Source organism: Lolium rigidum, chromosome 2 (genome assembly GCF_022539505.1).
Source record: "Lolium rigidum isolate FL_2022 chromosome 2, APGP_CSIRO_Lrig_0.1, whole genome shotgun sequence".
NCBI classification, from domain to species: domain Eukaryota; kingdom Viridiplantae; phylum Streptophyta; class Magnoliopsida; order Poales; family Poaceae; genus Lolium; species Lolium rigidum.
In genome coordinates this window covers 159,633,123-159,654,241 of record NC_061509.1, presented here as the reverse complement: position 1 = coordinate 159,654,241, position 21,119 = coordinate 159,633,123, and positions in this window count along the sequence as shown.

The following is a 21,119-nucleotide window of genomic DNA, read 5'->3' as shown; positions in this document are numbered from 1 at the left end:
CTCGACTAAAAATCTTTGGCGACTCACAATTGGTAGCTCAAAGAAAGTTATGAACCAATGTGATGCGGTCAATGACAGCATGGTGGCATACAAGGAGGTGTACAACGAGCTTGAGAAGCTGTTTGATGGATGCGAAGTAAATCACATCAGTAGGCTGAGCAATGATGAAGCCGACGTTCTCGCAAACATCGGGTCGCAGTGCCTCCCAATCCCGCCGTGGGTGTTTTGGGAAGAGATAGCTGAGAGATCCACAAAGACAAAGAAGGCGCAGAAGAAGACAAAGGAGGAGAAAACTTCGGCGCCTCTCAAAGAAGTTCCAGATGAAGAAGAGGACCAGGAGCTGGTGATGATGGTAGAAGTCCCATGGATCCAAGCGCACATATCGTATATCCTAAGGAAAGAAACACCCGACGATCCAGTAGAAGCAAGGCGAGTTATTCGACGATCCAAAGCCTTCACAGTGGTCAAAGGGGAGTTATACAAGCAAAGTATTTCGGGCGTGCTGCAAAGGTGCGTTACACCCGAAGAAGGAAGAATAATCTTAAAGGACGTACACGAGGGAATATGTGGTCACCACGCGAGCAGTCGAGCTATTGCGGCTAAGGTTTTTCGGGCTGGATTTTACTGGTTGACATCAATCGAGGATGCAAAAGAGATAGTACGAACCTGCGACGCCTGCCAAAGATTCGCCGCAAAACCACACTCCCCAGCAGCAGAGCTGATGCCAATACCATTGTCATGGCCCTTTGCCCAATGGGGACTCGATATGGTGGGCAAATTACACAAGGCTTCGCCAGGAGGATACGAGTACATGTTGGTTGCTGTCGATAAATTCACCAAGTGGATAGAAGCAAAGCCGATAAATTCACCAGACGCAGCGTCAGCCATCAAATTCGTGAAGGGCATCGTTTTTTGGTTTGGAGTACCTCACAGCATCGTCACGTACAATGGCAGTAACTTTACGTCCAAGGAGTTCAAGGCATACCGCGCAGAAGTAGGCATCAAATTGCACTTCGCGTCGCTTGGGCACCCGCAAACCAACGGCCAAGTCGAGAAAGCCAATGGTATCATCTCGCAACGGTATTAAAAAGCGCCTGCTAGGACCGCTTGAAAAGGCTCGGCATACTTGGCCGAAGAATTGCCAAGTGTTTTGTGGAGTATTCGAACAACACCAAATACGGCGACACAAGAAACTCCGTTCTTTTTAGTCCACGGAGCTGAGGCAGTACTACCAATCGAAATAGAGCATGACTCCCCAAGAGTCACAGAGTATGACGAAGAAACTTCAAGAAGAGCTTTGGAGGACGATGTGGATGCACTCGACGAAGCTCAGGATGAAGTACTCTCACGAGTCACCAAGTACCGCAGGACTCGAAAACTACCACGGCCGACGGTTGCGGCCAAGATCTTTCCAGGTCGGCGATTTGGTCTTACGGCTCAATCAGCAAAGTACTGAAAAGCTCGAGTCACCATGGCTGGGCCCTTACGTCGTCACTGAAGTAATCGAAGGAGGAGCGTACAGGATCAAGGACAAGAAGACAGGGGTTCCCGAGAAAACCCCCGGAACGTGGCGCAGCTCAGGCGTTTCTACGCATAGAGTCGAAATATAGTCCTCCTTTGTAAAAATACAATGTACTGAAACGCCCGCGAGTTTTCAGACGCACTCTTTTCCTTTTCAGGGCACCTAGTGGGGCTGGAAAGGTTTTTAATGAGGCGGGCTCGCGGTGCTGCAATATAATAAAATATAGTGATGAGATACATACCTTTTCGTCGACATACTCGGGAGCTTACGCCTCGAAGTTACAACATATACACAACATAGATAAATCTAATGGGCAAGAAATATTTCGCCTTGGTATCAAATACCTCGCCAAATAAAAAGAAAGTACAAAATAGCAATCAGCAAAAGAACAAAATACTCGGGGGCTTGTACCCGCAAATATAGTATACTCAATAAAAATTCGGGTGCCTTGGTTTACAACCTCGCATACACAATAAAGAGATTTACCACCGAAACACTCGGGGGCTTGAGGAAGAAAAATAGAAATATTTCCTAAACTTTACAATATAGTATATGTTTGCAACAATACAGGACACCATTTTAGAGAAAAATCGACAGGTTAAAAGAAAAAGAAAGTCAATTACGGCTCAATATATTATCTATGGTCATCCGTCCAACATTTACAGTGCGAGTACTATGTTCAGCATAGCTGCCCCTTTCGAAGAATTCAGAGTCCATCCGAAGAAGTTCATCCATCATATCTTCTGCCACAGGGGTCACATGATCATCAATTTTGCTGACATCTCTCTTCCTTTTCGCCATCTTGGCTAAGCACTTGGTAACAATTTGGCTCATGTCAAACTTGGGATAGCAGATTTTGATCATCATCATAGCAAACCTGGCACCAGCAGATAGTTGAGCTCGTACAAAGTGATGGATACGAGGAGCATCTTGAAACTTCTCCAACAATCCAAGAATAGTGTTGGGTGCTTCGTTCCGAGGAAACATCGTCTTGTAAACCAGGGTTAATGTCCTGGTGCAGAAGTCAAGGAACTCGCGAACCTGACAGGCGCGGTCTTGAAACCTAACAATTTGTCGGGTTCGCTCAGGAGTGGCCCGGAATAGAGAACCGTGGTCGAGAGAAAGGTTAACAAGGAGGTTCGTCCCGGTATTCACCCTTTCATCCTCAGCAAGCAAGCATCGATAAAGGAGCCTAGTTGGCGACAACATAAGAATCTCGAAAAGGAAATAGCGAGAAAACGGGAATCTCGGCTTGCAAGAGCATACCCGACATATCCGCACCGGCCTCAATCATCAAATCAAGCATAAAATTTTCTCGAGTAGTTGCTTTTTCAGCTTCCGAAATAGCAGTCTTCCTTGGCACTTATGGCTTCTTTAGCTTGTTGAAGGGCAATCCTTTCCCTTTCGGATGCTTTGCGAGATTGCTCCATCATCGCAAGAGTCCGCTTTTTCATGGACTCGAAGTTGTTGGCGAAGTTCTTGCAAATCATTCGGGGAGTGTTTACTTGAAGAACCTTCGACAAGGTCATCACGACAAGTGTTTTCTTCGAGAAGGAGGAAGCAGAAAAGTGTCTAGCAGGATGAGGATTTGCGGAGTAGTTATCAAATATCAACTCGGAAAAGAAAATTTCAGTATCAATGATCACGCAAAATAAAATTCCATTGATCTTCGGGACATTTACACAGTATATTACGAAGGAGTCTTCAAAAGAATTACTACGACAGTTGTCGCCAAAGCTACTGTGGCGACAACTTCAGAAGGAACAGGAAAATGAAAAACAGAAGAAGAAAAGGCATTCTACTAGACCTCCGGCTTTGACGAGCTAGGGGCAGGAGTAGGCTTGAATCCAAGATAAGCGAGGATCTTCTTTGTGTTGGGCCTCGCAGCCCTGATTAGCGGTCGCCACTTCGTGGTCTCCATCTCCTGTGTGTCGCCAACTTTGGTCCAGTCGATGTTTTGCTGGCTGTCCGCAACAAGGGCGACAGTGCTTTCAACAGCGACTTTCATATTTCTTGGCGCAGCTTCAGTCCAAGATCTTCTGGCGGATTAAAACACTTGGCAAGAGCAAGAAAAGTCGCGGGTTCCTCTTTCTTCGGGAAGAAGTAGGGGAAGAGCCGCGACAGTCCTTCCTTGGCTTGATCAATGCCGTCGCGTGCTTCTGTTCCATGAAACTCAAGGAACGCAAGTGCGTCAAGAAGAGGATCATTGTCGGGATCTTCAAGTTCAAATTCCTGAGATGTTTTATCTGTCGAAGATAGAAATTTATTGATCAACAAACGAGTAAAGAAAAGCAAGTCCAAAGAATACAAAATGGTTCAGGTACTCACTGACAAAGCGACGGTTTTGCGACCTCAGGCGTTTAATAATCGCGTCTTCGCGAGTAGATTGTGCGGCTATATGCTCGCTCAGCGAAGTCTCGGCGTCGTGAAGCCTCTTCTTAAGTTCTTCGACACCAGCAGCGTCGGCTTTGGCCTTGTCAGCCTCTCGCCCTAGCCTTACTAGCATCCGATTCGGCCTTCTTACGAGCCTCCTCACTTTGCTCTAATTTTTGAGCAAGTGTGTTGGCACGCTCGTTGGCCTCCGCCAGTTTTTCTGCCAAGATAGTTAAATTTAGTTAAAATCACGACAAGAAAGGAGTGAGAAGGCAAGGGTGAAGAGAAGCAGAGAGACATTACCTTCAGCTTTGCTAGCATAGTCGCGGTACCCAACGAATTGGGCATCGAAGCGGATGAATTCCTTAATCAAAGGCTGTTAAAAGAAAGATAGAGAAAGAAAGCGTCGGTAGGGGAGAAAGTGCGATAGCACAAAGTCAAAAGAAGCAAACAGAGAAAACATCGACAAGCTCGAAAAGCATTTAAGGACTTACATCATCCAAAAGAGGAGTCGAGGAGCTACCCAATTGCAAGGTAGGCTCCATGATTGTTTCAACCCTTGCCCTTTTTGGTGAAGGGACAAGAGGGCTTGCAGGAGGAGTAGGTGCGTCGATGTTTTGTTGAGGAGGCGAAGATTCTTCTCCTTCAATTTGCACCTCAGAAACAACTAGAGTATGCGACGTACTCGTTCGAGCGAGCCGCATCAATAGCTGGCATTTCTTCCTCGTCACCACTGCGATTAAATGGCGACAATATAAGAAGCAAGATAGACAAAAATCTTCAAGTAGCAAAATAGTAAGAAACAAAAGGTGACTTACGAACTGACGAAGGCTTCCAGGTATGGATCGAAAGCTGCCTTCCGACGTGAAGGAGCAGCTTCTTCGGCTTTGGAAGTGCCGGAATCTTCGACATCAGTCCTTTTCCTTTTGTTCTTTGGAGAAACAGCAGGAGGAGGAGAGTGTGCCGAGGTGGTACCCTCGGATTCAGCTTCCTTTTCAGAAGATCCCGCAGATTTTCGAGAAACTGCGGGTTCACTATCAGGGCCAGGAGCATCTTGGTTGTCATCAGCGACAACGGCTCGTTCTTCGACTTCCCCACCTTTAGGAAGGGGAGGAAGAGAGACAATATCTGGATGGTTCTGTACAAAGCAAAGAGGGATGTCAATAAAGGAGTTATGCAAAGGATGTCAAACAAAAATAGAGAGTCGACAAAAGTTACCTTGGGAAGCGCATTGGCGGCGCTGTATGGTTTTACTCGACAAGAAGACGGGACAGGATCTTTTTTGCTGAGGGAGGAAATTTTCCTGGACAAGTTTTTCCGAGTCCTTGACCGGTAAATCCACCGACAGGCGATCCACATCATTGTCGCCAGCATACTTCCGGAGGGGATTTTTGCGAGCTCGCGGAGGCTGCACTCTGATTCTAAGGAAATATGCCGTAATCTGGATACCCGACAGCTCTTTGCCGCGGGTGTTTTGCAGCTCGCGGATGCGGGTCATCAATGCCTCCATCGCCGTTTTTTCTTCCTCGGAAGCCTCTGCGTCCCAAGAACGGCGGCGGTAGATTTTCTCGGCACCATCAAAAGGAGGGATGTTGTCTTCAGCACATCCGTGATTCTCCTAATGAATGTACAGCCATTTTTTGCGCCACCCTTGAACTGAGTCAGGGAATTTGATATCGAAGTAATCGACATCAGGGCGAACGCAGATAACAACGCCGCCTATGTTATAGGCGACATTGGGAGAGCCATTGCGGCGACAAAAAAAAGATACGCTTCCACAACGCCCGGCTAGGGCCGGACGCCGAGGAAGGATTCGCAAAGGGTGATGAAGATGGAAATGTGGAGGATAGAGTTGGGTGTGAGGTGATGAAGTTGCAGTCCATAAACAAAAAGCAACCCCCGAAGAAAAGGGTGAATGGGGGCGGAAAGACCGCGGATGAGATGATCGACGAAACTAACCCGATACTCCATTGGAGGGGTTGGGTAGCTCTCTTCGTCGGGGAAGCACAGCGCCTTGGGTTTCTTGCCGATCCCCGGTTTCTTCAGAGGTTGATGTCTTGGGCGGAGATTTTGGATCTCTCCCACTCAGCGCTCCCCAGATCTGCGGAAGCCGTCGTTGATTCCGGCATGATGTGCCTGGTCAGTCTGCGCGGTGGCATCAACAATGGCACAGGAGTGCAGCTCGAGAGAAGTTGAGCTCAAAGAACTGTGGGGCGCAAGAGGAGATTTTTGCAGAGAAGAGCAGGGGAGCGGCGCAAGCGAAAGTGCTGGAGGAAGAAGATGAAGACCTTAAATAGATGTGCGGCGAAGCGGCGAACCGTTGGATGAAAAAAGTGTGCGGTAGATGATGTACACGTGGAACAGGGGTAAAAAAGTAATTTCGCCCTACAGCCGTTACAGTGCGTGCGCCAGGAAAAGCGGAAGACGTGTGTCCCTCACTTGCACGATGTGCCAATATGATGTGTAACTTGGGCCCGCAAGGCAGCGAGAGAGAACATCTCGCGATTTTCAGGAACAGCGATCGTGGCTATCGTCAGCAATGAAGTCACTTCAGCAAGAGAAAATTTCGACTCAACAGATTCATAAAAAGGCGACAGCAAAAGATATTGGAAAGCCTTTGATCAAATACAAGTTTTTGATCAAAGGGATTTCTATTTTCGTGCCCTCGGGTCCTTAGTTGTGCTCAGTTTTCCCCAGCTCCTTAGTTTTTCCTCAGTTTTACCCAAGCCTTTGTCTGAAACCATCACACGTGATGTAACGGCCGGTTGCCCGATGGTTGACCGTTATCTTATGACTAGTGGGGCCACGTAGAGCCTGCAAAGACACGTCAGACCATCCATCTATGTTTGACCGTAAGCATCGGTGTATCCCTGACCAAAACGCGCGCGAGTGGAGCTTCGGTATATCGAATGACAAGTGGGCCATGGCGCTGATACAATGGGCAATACACGGGTAGGAATAGATTTTTAAACGAAGCTCTACGGCGAATGGCACGGAGGAGGTGGCTCGCGGGGTGCCGAGATGAGATCGACGTCCACAAAGAACTGCATGAGGCGAGACCGGACGCATTAGATAGATATGAACTAGACGCGTTTAACCATGCAAAGAAGAGAAGAAATGGTCGACGACATCGACGACTACCTCAAAACTTTGATCGACCGTGTCCGAGCACGAACGCGAGCAATGTAGAGAAAACTAGTGTCTCTCCTTTCCGGCGTGTATAGATGGGTGCTAGAAGAGTGTGGTGGCGAAGGGAAAGACCTCGCGGTGGTCCGTGGCATCCAGGCATAGCGGGGCGGCGTGGCCGTGCCCACAGCGGCGTGCATGCATGTTCGGCATTGGCATCAGCATGTACGTTCGGCATTGGCCTCGGCGGTATCTCTGGTGTGTCAGTGATCGAATGAGGGGACGGGATTGATGGTGCATCCCGACGGTGACCTAGCAGTGGCGGCGAGCATAGTCGTTCTGACCATGCCGATATCGGCATCGGCATCGTTTGGAAGCTCTGGTGCTCGAATCAAGGTGGGATTTGTTTCTTGTACGCCAAAAGTGATTTGAAACAAGTTTCGTGTTGAAGGTTAGGTAACGAAAGTTTGTAACTAGGGACCCTTGTAACTAAGCCCAAAATTATACTAGCGCCATGGTGAGGTTCTTTTTGATAGAGCTATACGGTTGGGCAAACTTTTTGACACTTTTTAGATAGGGTTCCTTGTTGTTACACGTATGGCATCATGTATGGCAAATTTGGGGTCATTTGGAGATGTTCGAAAAAATCACTTTGCTTAAACGCATGCCGTTTCGTCTCACTCGAAACCAGCTTTTCTAACAAGGTGATTTTTTCTACATTCTCTAAATGACCTCAAATTTCATACAGCTGATCTTCTATACATAGATAGATAGATTGTTTCATTTTTACATTTTTCGAACTTTTTATTTCCCTTTATAATCCCCAATTGATTTTCAGATTTGGTAACAAGTTATGGCATAATGTATGGCATCATTTTCGCCCTAAATTTGAAATTTTGTGAAACTTCCCCTTTTAGATATTCCTTGTTGTTATAGATATGACATCATGTATGCCAAATTTGGTTAGGTCTCACTGAAACCAGCTTTTGTAACAAGTTAGGTTTTTTCGACCTTCTGAAAAGGGATTTTTTTGCGTGAAAAGTAATGGATACAACAAATCGGTGATGGTTTATCATTTTTTGCGTGAAAATTAATGGCTACAACAAATCGGTGATGGTTTATCATTTTTTGCGTGAAAATTAATGGCTACAACAAATCGGTGATGGTTTATCATTTTTTGCGTGAAAATTAATGGCTACAACAAATCGGTGATGGTTTATCATTTTTTGCGTGAAAATTAATGGCTACAACAAATCGGTGATGGTTTATTATTTTTTGCATGAAAATTAATGGCTACAACAAATCGGTGATGGTTTATTATTTTTTTCGTGAAAAGTAATGCCTAAAAGAGTTTATAATTTTTAGCGCGTGAAAATGAATACAGAAAACCGCCCTTTAGCATACTTAGAGAGTGGAAGGTAATCGCCGACAGAGAGAGAGAGGGGTTATCCTGCCCGTTAAATCATACGATCAACGGTCGGCGGGCACGATCCGCGTGATATGGGCTAGACCAATCAGAGCAATGTTGCACGTCTGCGAGAATTTGTGGAGGGAGAGGGCAAAACCGAGTAGTATCAAGAAACCAAGGGCACTCGTATAATAAACAGACTAAGGGATTCAAATATGAGATTTAAAAAATGGAAAATGCGTGTTTTGTACAATGAAACCCATCTTGGCCTACCTCAAACGATTTGCAATACAAATATACATGAGTGTGAGAATTGTGGCCTCATTTAGACAAAGTATGTTTTGGGGAAAGCTGTTTTGGGAAGGGCTTATTGTGGAAAACCATGCACCTTCATAGCTACTAGGTGATTTGAGAAGGCCTTTGAGAAGTGGCAATTTGTGGTAAAACTTGATTTATCTATGACTTATCTATGTTTTGAGAACGGCAATTTGTGGTAAAGACTCCATGAGTATGTGCCACTATTTTTCGGAATTTTTGCACATTAAATGACTCATTTAACTAGTTAATCCCATTTGTTGATCTGTCCGTTGACCAGCCACTTGAGGGTAAAACTGAGCATATTGCACTAGCCGAGTATTAGCACTCAAGGGGAAAACTGAGCACACAAAAAATGCTAGTATATGACTCGAGGTTATATCTGAGTATATCTAAATTTCCAGGGTTAGACTCGAGGACGCGTGTTGCGGTGCAGAAATGGAAGACGTGCAATTGTTGACGCGGGTCGCGGTGCAGAAGTCGAAGACGTGCAATCGTGGACGCGTGTCGCATTGCAGAAGTCCAAGTCGTGCAGACGTGCAGCGGTGGACGCGTAGGGCGCGGGTCGCATTAACCACCCCTCGCCTTTATAGACGCCTCCTCCCACTATCTCTGTCACTCTCACGTCCCATCATCTTCTCCAAAGCTCCCAAGCAAAAAACCATCTCCCTCTCCCTCTCCTCTGCCGGCGAGATGGACAAGGAGAATGCCAATCCCATCGTCGACGGCGCCGTCGGCTCCAAGCGCGACACCTCCCTCTTCGACGCCGTCCCCTCAATGGACGTCGCCGCCGCCGCCGGTGCATCGGAGGCTGCTGCCGCCGGTGGCAGTCAGATCCCGCCGGGATTTGACCCCTATGAGCCGGTGCCGTACGTCCGGCCCCCGAACCCCTACGACACCTTCCTGGAGGACCCATGGAACGAGGTAACTACGGTTTGCTTCCTTTTTTGTTTCCCCATTCCTTTTTGAACCCTATTTTTGTTGGTGTAGATGGATCTCGTAGATGGATGAGTATTGGGCTAATATTTGCGCCGATTTTATTCCATTTTGTTTTGATCACTTCTTGATTTCCTTTAAGATTTGGGGTTCAGCCGTTCGGTTAATTTATGCAAGTAATAATTGGATCTCAATCGGTTAATTTATGCAAGTAATCATGGGATCTCAATCGGTTATTTTATGCACTAATCAAAAGATATCAATCGTTTAATTTTGCAAATAATCCGGAATGTGTTCAAGTTCGGATCCGGAATCGTTTCTTTGCCTATGATGAATCGTTGGGCACAAATTTTTACGGGGAGGGTTCGGCGAACCATTGCCATGTACAAATCCGTTGTGCATGAGCTTTGGTTCGCTTACACCTTCCCCGTAGATATATAATCATGCCCACTCTAAGCGAGGCCGGCTCTGTTTTTCCTAACTTTGTTATCATGCACGTTCATCATCGTTGCAACTCATTCACTCATAGTTTACGGTTGATATGGATCGGATGTACGGCAGCGACGTCGGCGAGCGACGACGAGGAGGAGGACGTCAAGACTCGCCAGTGCTGCGGAGGCTGCAGGTCGGCCGATACATCTCCTACTTCGCCAAGGGTGTGTACAGGTGCCCCTTACGCACCGGGAGACTCGGCGCCACGGACTTCAACCGCCTCGTCACGCATGCCGAGAACATCGGCAACACCTTCCCCAAGGTCGGCACGATGGTGAACGTCTACTCCTTCCGCGCCAAGCACGGGGCGCTCGGCATGCACCTCCGCGGCATGCGGCGGGTGGAGATCTCCGCCGGGCGCATGCCTCCGCTCAAGCCCAAGGCTCCCAAGGGGAGCTGCAGCAACAACTGGAGGGAGAGCCAGATGGGGTAGGCGGAGTCCTGGACGTGTGTTGTTGCTGCCTCCCATTTTGTTGTTGGGATCCCTTTGTTGTTAGCTAGGGATCCCTTGTTGTTATGTTGTTAATATGATGGTGTTGTCAAGAACCTCGAACTCCGTTACTATGTTGGCTGCCGTGTATGCGGCTTATTATCTAGGGAGGGATCCCTATTATCTATCCCTATTCTACTATATTTTGTTGGTCTTTGTTTTCTCTATTTACTATGACTGTGAATTTATCGTACATTACCCTGGAGATTTGCTTCTAGATTTAACTACATACATATGGACCAGAGGGAGTACTAGATTTGCTGCCATATTTAGCAAACAACGAGGGCCAAAAGACACAAATAATTGAAGAAATACAGAAATGCAAGATTCTCTAGATTTGATACTATTTTGGTGAAAAGGACAGAGAGAAAAGGGGGAAAAAGGTGCTCTTAATAATGCCAATTTGGGGCCGAGAGAGACAGAACCCAGCTCTTGCTCACGTGCAACCAAACGCGGTCTCGTCCTGTCCCACGCGACGCGGCCCCACACGTGACAGAACGGTCAACTAAACGGGAATCCTGCCGTCTGAGCTGCTTCTGCGGGTTTCAAATAAGGGCTTGGGGAAAACTGAGGAAAAACTAAGGAGCTGGGGAAAACTGAGTACAACTAAGGAGCCAGGGGCACGAAAATAGAAATCCCTTGATCAAATGCTCGGGGACTACTTTGGAAAAAATGAAAAGTTCGAGAAAGACAAAATAGAAATGGTGTGAGCCTATGATCAAATACAAAATATTTGCTCATAGCCTCGGGGGCTACTCCCATCGGGAGCGCTGTTCGCGCACCCGAGAGATTTGAAAATTTCGGGAGAGAAAGAAAATATAGCGGCATAAAGGAGCCTACACCCAAGCACAAGTCCTTGGTTGTAGCCTCGGGGGCTACTCCCATCGGGAACGCTGTTCGTGTGCCCGATGAAATCATAAAAAAGAAAGATAGAAGAACAAGAGAGTATATTTCGAGTTATAAGTAACTCTACATATACTCCCATCGGGAGAGCAATATAAGTCATCCGTTGACTCAATAAAATGTGCCATTCCAACAACTCGAATAAGCACTCGACAATATATTCTCGGAACGCCAAAGTTGCGAACAATTTCCGAATGCCGCAAAACTTTGCGAAGGTAAGACCCTGCATCCGTTCTGAGTGGCGTGGCGCCGTCTCTGACGTCGGTTTGCTACTTCTATCCGTATCAATAGATACGAAGAAAAATCCTAACGGACGCGTTAGGTACCCGATAAATATAACTGGGACTCGACAGAATGGTAAGACCTTAAGCGGCACCTGTCGAAGTTTACACCAGTAACCCGAGATCATGTCCGGGGACGTGATCTTGAAGTAGGTTTTTGCGGATTGCCACTAGAGCAGTTAACTAGTACCTGATCCGTCAGATGAACTAGCCCCAACTACCATTATTCCTGTACAATATAGAAATTCATATGAAGAAATATAGAGAAGTTTAAAGTTGTCGAGTAAATATAAACAGTGGAGATTTTCCCTGACTCTACAATTCAGGCAAAATCTCGGGGGCTACTGACATAGGCATCCCCAATGGGCCTGCCGAAGATAGTACCCGGGGTTTCATCGAAGGCCCACGACTCGAAGAATAAGAAGAATCGGAAGCCCAAGTTGTTATTAAGGAAAGCTAGAATTGTATTAGGAGATAATATTTGTAATCTTACGGGATGAGTTGGAAACCCTCCCGGACTCTGTAACTTGTACAATACGAATCCCTCGGCTTCACCTCCTATATAAGGGGGAGTCGAGGGACAAAGAAAGCATCGAATCATTGTCTCTCAAACCCTAGTTTTCATAATCGTCGAGTACTTTTCGGCTGAAACCTTCGAGATCTACTTGCCCTCTACTTCCAACTAAACCCTAGTCTACAACCCGTAGGCATTGATAAGTTAATCCCTTGTCAGCGGGGACGCTTCGAAGGTCGAGGGACAGCCTTTCGGGGCGCGCACTCCTCTTCCTCCTCATTGTCCTCCGGATCCTCCGTCGCGTCACCGCTGACAGGTACTCGGAGTATATTGCGCAAATCCTCCTCCGCTAAAGTATCGAGCTGCGAGGAGGGTTAGAAGAACAAGTTAAAACACTTCAAAGATTTGAGAAGTTGAAGAGCAACGAAGGTGCAAGTGCTTACCGGAGGACACTGGTCGTTAGTGTTGATGTCCTTGATCAGTTCCGGGACCGGTTGGCCCCGGCCTATCTTCACCAGCGTCTTAAACCTCCTTTTGAGGGAGTCAGCCGGAAGATCGTGGCGTGTTACCCGGAGGGGATCGTCCGCCCCAAGTATATGCGCACATCTTGCGCGCGTTATAGCGCGAAGGCTGGATTCTCCGGGAAAACCAGCTCAAGGTCAGCTGGGCTCCGGTTAGTCCGTCGTGGACCAACCAAGAAATCCTCCGGGCCACCTTCTCCAGTATCGGAGTTTGAGCGAGCGTAGGGATGAAACTCCAGCTAGCCAATTCTTCTGGAGGCTTGTTGCTGAAGGTGGGAAGTCCGTCGTGGACATTCGGAACTGGTGCATTCTTCACGTAGAACCATCCGGCGTTCCAGTACCGGACGGACTCGTGGGAATCGTGAGGCGGATACATGCGGCCAGGGCGGAGCATGAAAGTCATGCTCCCGCAGTTCAGCATGGCCTTGTCCTTCGTCTCCTTCTTTACTCGGAAAAAGAACTGCCACAGTTTGACATCTGGTCGGATCCCAAGATGCCCCTCGCAAAGAGTTGCGAAGTTGGAGAGGAGGAGGTATGAGTTAGGGCAGATGTTGTGGGGTTGGAGCCCGTACGTGTCGAGGATGGAGAGGAAAAACTCCGAACAGGGGAGCGATAGACCGCGCTCAACCCATGCCTTGGTCATGACTCGTTCGTCCACATCAGGCTTGGAGACGTCGGAGTCGCGCATGAAGCTCCAGTGCTCGGAGATCATGCCCTCGTTTTGGAGTTCTCTAAGCTCCGCGTCTGTGGTATCGCAGGGCCACCATTGACCCCTCACGCCTTCGCGGATCCGGGCCTTGGAAGCCTTCTTATTTTCCGCTTCCTGAACCTTGGCTGCCATTCTAGCTTGGCCTTGAAGTTCTTCTTCAAGTTCTTGAACAGTTGGGATCCGGCCTAGTAAGGTACTGGAAGAGGCGGAGAAGGGTTGAGCAAGCGTAATGTCGGAAACGTATGGTGGTAGATATGCAATGGGTTCCGGACAGATTGGTTCTACAGTGCTGGGTTCCGGGCTACTCGGAGAACTACCAGTACAATGCGGTGAACCATGCGGCATGCTTCCGGCTGCACCCATGCAAACTAAGTTGAGTAACCGGAAACTACACTAGTCTACTTCTTCTTCTACAAGGCCGGTGCACGTACCGTTAATGGCGCGGCGGTCCGGCGAGGCTCCGGTGGGATGAAGGTCGCCGAACTTGGAGAAAACTTTGCACTTTGACCACCAATCGGCGGCGGGGAGAAATTCCCGATCAACCGTGGAGATCTTAGTGCGGAAGGAGGCTTGGAACGGCGGCGTAAGAAGCTTCTCGTGGAGAGAGTTCGCCGGAGTCGAGATCCGATGGGCGGCGCGGCGCGAGGAGGAAGACGAAGTGGTGAGGAGGTGAAAAGAATGCGAAGTTACCGTGCTCGGGGGTATTTATAGACCTCGCGCGGAGATTCGTGATTCGGATCCAACGGTGGAAACGGAACAATCACACCGTCAGATGATCGACATGTGTCTTAGGTCAAAAGCGGTAAAACGACGTGGAGGTGATTTAACTGTGTGCACCCGAAATTTCCGGCTAAAGATTCGCATCTCCGAAAATTTAGCGTGGGAAAAGTGGAATCTCCATTTCATTGCCAATTCAGAAGAAAAGAAGATTTCCGAGCAAGTGAAGCCGGAAACAAGTTAAGTATTGAAGCTCTTCAAGATTCTCTTCGGATCCGGGCTCAATGGAGTCGGAGGAATGATGAATCTCGGAGAACTTTGGGGGCTACTGTTGTGGGTATACTTTATGGGTATATCAACGGCATGGCCTAGATCCGGCAAGCCCGGGTGGCCCACAGACGGTGATGTGGCATGTGGCCCATCGGGCGGCCCAGTTGCTGAAGATCCTGAAGGATGAAGTCTGGCCCAGGAACAGGAAGCCGGATCCCAACCGACCTATGAAGGAGGCCGGATCCGTAAAGGCCCATGAAGTATCCGGATCCAGCATGTTCTTAGAGGAAGGCGGATCCTTGACGTACACGGCAAGACATTGTACCGTAGTTAGGCAAATTGTATTCCGGCTAGGACTCTCCATGTAAACCCTAGATCCGTGCGCCTTTGTAAGCCGGATCCCGGGAGCCCTAGAGGCACAACCACAACTCATTGTAACAACGCGAAAGCGCCCAGATAATTCCAGACAAGCAGCGGTAGGCCCTGTCATCGTGCAGGTGTTCCGAAGCTGGGTAAATCGCGTACCACCGTCCCGTGTGCACTCCGCCCTATGGCCCCTACTTCTTCTCCCCCTCGTGAGGATCCCTCCTCCGGGGCACCGTCGATTAGGCAACGACAGGAGCGACGTCCCCCAAACGCGGCACGAACAAAACACGTCCCCCAAACGCTCAATCCAGCGCGGTTTGGGGACGCGACTGGACATGCTCTAACCATCCAACATAGCGAAACCAAAAATGGTTTAGTTTGTCCAAAAAAGGCGTCGAAGAACTCCGTAACCCAAACGACCTCCAGGCTCCAGCTGGTGCTTCAAGTCCGTCCCGTCGAGCCATCAATCCATAGTCATGCCTTCTCCTTGGCGGTTGGTCCTTGTTAGATGTATATATATATGTATTTTGTAGTTTCCCCATATGTTAGGGGGCTTTCTGCATATGTGCACCTGTACATGTACTATATATTGTGGCCTTTGGCTCCCTGGTAATACAACACACGCATATTACCCTAACATGGTATCAGAGCTGAAAATTGGTCCTCTAGTCTAGTACGTGTTCCGGCCGCGCCGCCTGCTCTCCGATCTTCTCCATCGCCCGATCCGTGCGTGGATGTGTTGCTCTTCGCCCGCCCGTCCCGCGCGTGGCCGTCCCTGCCCCCGCTCCGTCCCTGGCTGCTCTCCGCCCGCCCGTCCCTGCCGATCTCCCTGCTCCCTGGCTGCCGATCCGCCCGCGCGTGGCTGTGCTGAGAGCTCCGCGCCGCCCGTCCCGCTCTCCTCCGCCGGCTGCTGCCGCCGCGCCGGCCGCCGCCCCTCCGCCGGCCGCCTCTTCCCCCGCCGGCGCCTCTCCTGCCGCCGGCCGCCCCGCCTCTCCCGCCGGCCGCCGCCCTTCGCTGGCCGATCGCTGCTCTCGTCGTTGTTTCCTGTCGGGCTCGGTTAGTCGATCTCGATCTGTTTCTTTGATCTAAAAAAAGCGAAAAAAGCTATGTCTTCCTCGGGCTATGTTGCGATCCCTCGCTGCCCGGTGATCTTTCATGGCGCGAATTACCCTGATTTTGCTGCCTTCATGCGCATCCACATGCGCGGTCTTCGTCTTTGGGGTGTGCTCTCTGGCGAGGTCTCCTGTCCGCCACGCCCCGTTGCTCCTACGGTGCCTGTTGCACCGCCACCTGTTGCCCTTGCCCCTGATGCTACTCAGGCGGATAAGGATGCAGCCAAGAGTGCTGATGACACTGCTCTGGCTGATTATGACCGGAAGGTCCAGGACCACTCTACTGTCGTTGCGACTTACCGGCTGGATCTGACCGAGTACACTCAGTGGATAGATGAGGATGCTCGTGTTGCTGCTGTTCTTACCTCCAGTGTTCTGCCTCAGTATGCGGCTGAGTTTATGGGTCTTCCCACTGCTGCTGTCGCTCGGTGGGCTTTTCTTCATCGGCGCTATCGGCCGTCCGGGGATGCTCTCTACCTATCCGTGGTCCGCCGGGAGCAGGCCCTTCGACAGGGTGATTCTACTATCGATGAGTTCTACACTCGGAGTGCTGCTATTTGGCGTCGCCTTGATTCTCTCCGTACGACTGTGTGTGCCACCTGTCCCTGCTGTCTGACTGTGCGTGCGGATTTGGAGTTTCAGCGCGTTTTTGAGTTCTTGTCGCGGCTCCGTAAGGAGCTTGAGCCGCGCCGGGCCCAGCTGCTTGCCCGTGGTCGTGTTCCGCTCTCTGAGGTACTTGCTGAGCTTCGTGCTGAGGAGACTCGTCTTCGTGGTGCTGGTCTTCTTGAGGTTCCCTCTATTCTTGCTGCTCGTGGCCCTCCTGTGCCGTATGCTCGTGGACCTCCTATGCAGCCGGCTCGTTGCGGCCTCCGGCACAGCCCGATACTTCCTACTCCTCCATTCCAGGGTCGGCGTCGGCCCCAGCAGCCTCGTGGTTCGACATCACCTCCTTGCACCTATTGTGGCAGGACTGGCCACACTATCTCTACTTGCTGGCAGAGGGATCCCAGCTTACGTCCGCCACAGCATACTCTTTGTCAGGCTGGTTCTTCAGGATCTTCTGCTGTTGCGCTATCTGATCAGGACATTATCCGTGGTCTTCATGGTCTACTCGCTGGTACAGGCTCTTCCTCGACGGGTACTGATACGTCTCCAACGTACATATAATTTCTGATGTTCCATGTTTGTTTTATGACAATACCTACATGTTTTGCTCACATTTTATGATGATTTCATGCATTTTCCGGAACTAACCTATTAACAACATGCCGAAATGTCAGTTCCTGTTTTCTGCTGTTTTTGGTTCCAGAAAGGCTGTTCGGGCAATATTCTCGGAATTCGACGAAACGAAGACCAAACATCATAATTCACCGAGATGGACCAGGACACCGAAGGGGAGTCCGAGGGGAGGCCTGGGGCCCCCAAACCATAGGCCGGCGCGGCCTGGAAGGGGGGCGCGCCGCCCTATGGGGTGGGACCCCTAGGCACCTCCCTGCGCCGCCTCTTCACCTATAAGACCCCTTTTGACCTAAAAACGCGATACCAATTGACGAAACTCCAGAAAGACTCCAGGGGCGCCGCTGCCATCGCGAAACTCCGTTTCGGGGGACAAAAGTCTCTGTTCCGGCACCCTGCCGGGACGGGGAAGTGCCCTCGGAAGCCATCTCCATCAACGCCACCGCCTCCATCATGCTCCGTGAGTAGTTCCCCCATGGACTACGGGTTCTAGTTGTAGCTAGTTGGTACTCTCTCCCCCATGTACTTCAATACAATGATCTCATGAGCTGCCTTACATGATTGAGATTCATCTGATGTAATCGGTGTTGTGTTTGTTGGGATCCGATGGATTGTTACATTATGATTAGTCTATCTATAAAGTTGGTGAAGTTATTGTTGCTGCAATCTTGTTGTGTGATGGCGTGTATTTCACACGTTCGTTGGGCAACCCCAAGAGGAAGGTATGATGCGCACAGCAGCAAGTTTTCCCTCAGAAAGAAACCAAGGTTTATCGAACCAGGAGGAGCCAAGAAGCACGTTGAAGGTTGATGGCGGCGGGATGTAGTGCGGCGCAACACCGGAGATTCCGGCGCCAACGTGGAACCCGCACAACACAACCAAAATACTTTGCCCCAACGAAACGAGTGAGGTTGTCAATCTCACCGGCTTCTCTGTAACAAAGGATTAACCGTATTGTGTGGAAGATGATTGTTTGCGAGAGAAAATAGTAAAAACAAGTATTGCAGCAGATTTGTATTTCAAGTATTAAAGAATGGACCGGGGTCCACAGTTCACTAGAGGTGTCTCTCCCATAAGATAAAAAGCATGTTGGGTGAACAAATTACGGTCGGGCAATTGACAAATAGAGAGGGCATAACAATGCACATACATGACATGATAAGTATAGTGAGATTTAATTGGGCATTACGACAAAGTACATAGACCGCCATCCAACTGCATCTATGCCTAAAAAGTCCACCTTCGAGTTATCGTCCGAACCCCTCCGGTATTAAGTTGCTAACAACGAGGCAATTGCATTAAGTATGGTGCGTAATGTAATCAACAACTACATCCTCGGACATAGCGCCAATGTTTTATCCCTAGTGGCAACAGACACAACACAACCTTAGAACTTTCGTCACTCGTCCCGTGTGTCAATGCGGGCATGAACCCACAATCGAGCATAAATACTCCCTCTTGGAGTTAAAAGCAAAAACTTGGCCGAGCCTCTACTAGTAACGGAGAGCATGCAAGATCATAAACAACACATATGTAATAACTTGATAATTAACATGACATGGTATTCTCTATCCATCGGATCCCGACAAACACAACATAGAGTATTACGGATAGATGATCTTGATCATGTTAGGCAGCTCACAAGATCCAACAATGAAGCACAATGAGGAGAAGACAACCATCTAGCTACTGCTATGGACCCATAGTCCAGGGGTGAACTACTCACTCATCACTCCGGAGGCGACCATGGCGGTGTAGAGTCCTCCGGGAGATGAATCCCCTCTCCGGCGAGGTGCCGGAGGAGATCTCCAGAATCCCCGAGATGGGATCGGCGGCGGCGGCGTCTCGCATAGGTTTTCCGTATCGTGGTTTTTCGCATCGTGGGTTTCGCGACGGAGGCTTTAAGTAGGCGGAAGGGCGAGTCGGGGCCCGACGAGGGGCCCACACCATAGGGCGGCGCGGCCCCCCTTGGCCGCGCCGCCATGTGGTGTCGCCACCTCGTGGCCCCACTTCGTATGCTCCTCGGTCTTCTGGAAGCTCCGTGGAAAAATAGGCCCACGGGTCTTCGTTTCGTCCAATTCCGAGAATATTTCGTTACTAGGATTTCGAAACCAAAAACAGCAGTAAAACGAGAACCGGCACTTCGGCATCTTGTTAATAGGTTAGTTCCAGAAAATGCACGAATATGACATAAAGTGTGCATAAAACATGTAGGTATCATCAATAATATGGCATAGAACATAAGAAATTATCGATACGTCGGAGACGTATCAAGCATCCCCAAGCTTAGTTCCGCTCGTCCCGAGCAGGTAAAACGATAACAAAGATAATTTCTGAAGTGATATGCCATCATAATCTTGATCATACTATTTGTAAACATATGTAGTGGATGCAGCGATCAAAACAATGGTAATGACATAAGTAAACAAGTGAATCATAAAGCAAAGACTTTTCATGAATAGTACTTCAAGACAAGTATTAATAAGTCTTGCATAAGAGTTAACTCATAAAGCAATAAATCAAAGTAAAGGTATTGAAGCAACACAAAGGAAGATTAAGTTTAAGCGGTTGCTTTCAACTTGTAACATGTATATCTCATGGATAATTGTCAACATAGAGTAATATAACAAGTGCAATATGCAAATATGTAGGAATCAATGCACAGTTCACACAAGTGTTTGCTTCTTGAGGTGGAGAGAGATAGGTGAACTGACTCAACATAAAAGTAAAAGAATGGTCCTTCGAAGAGGAAAGCATCGATTGCTATATTTGTGCTAGAGCTTTTATTTTGAAAACATGAAACAATTTTGTCAACGGTAGTAATAAAGCATATGAGTTATGTAAGTTATATCTTACAAGTTGCAAGTCTCATGCATAGTATACTAATAGTGCCCGCACCTTGTCCTAATTAGCTTGGACTACCGGATCTTTGCAATGCACATGTTTTAACCAAGTGTCACAATGGGGTACCTCCATGCCGCCCGTACAAAGGTCTAAGGAGAAAGCTCGCATTTTGGATTTCTCGCTTTTGATTATTCTCAACTTAGACATCCATACCGGGACAACATGGACAACGAGATAATGGACTCCTCTTTAATGCATAAGCATGTGGCAACAATTATTATTCTCATATGAGATTGAGGATATATGTCCAAAACTGAAACTTCCACCATGAATCATGGCTTTAGTTAGCGGCCCAAAGTTCTTCTCTAACAATATGCATGCTCCAACCATTAAGGTGGTAGATCTCTCTTATTTCAGACAAGACGGACATGCATAGCAACTCACATGATATTCAACAAAGAATAGTTGATGGCGTCCCCAGAAACATGGTTATCGCACAACAAGCAACTTAATAAGAGATAAAGTGCATAAGTACATATTCAATACCACAATAGTTTTTAAGCTATTTGTCCCATGAGCTATATATTGCAAAGGTGAATGATGGAATTTTAAAGGTAGCACTCAAGCAATTTACTTTGGAATGGCGGATAAATACCATGTAGTAGGTAGGTATGGTGGACACAAATGGCATAGTGGTTGGCTCAAGTATTTTGGATGCATGAGAAGTATTCCCTCTCGATACAAGGTTTAGGCTAGCAAGGTTATTTGAAACAAACACAAGGATGAACGGTACAGACAAAACTCACATAAAAGACATATTGTAAACATTATAAGACTCCATACCGTCTTCCTTGTTGTTCAAAACTCAATACTAGATGTTATCTAGACTCTAGAGAAACCAAATATGCAAACCAAATTAGCAAGCTCTAAGTGTTTCTTCATTAATGGGTGCAAAGTATATGATGCAAGAGCTTAAACATGAGC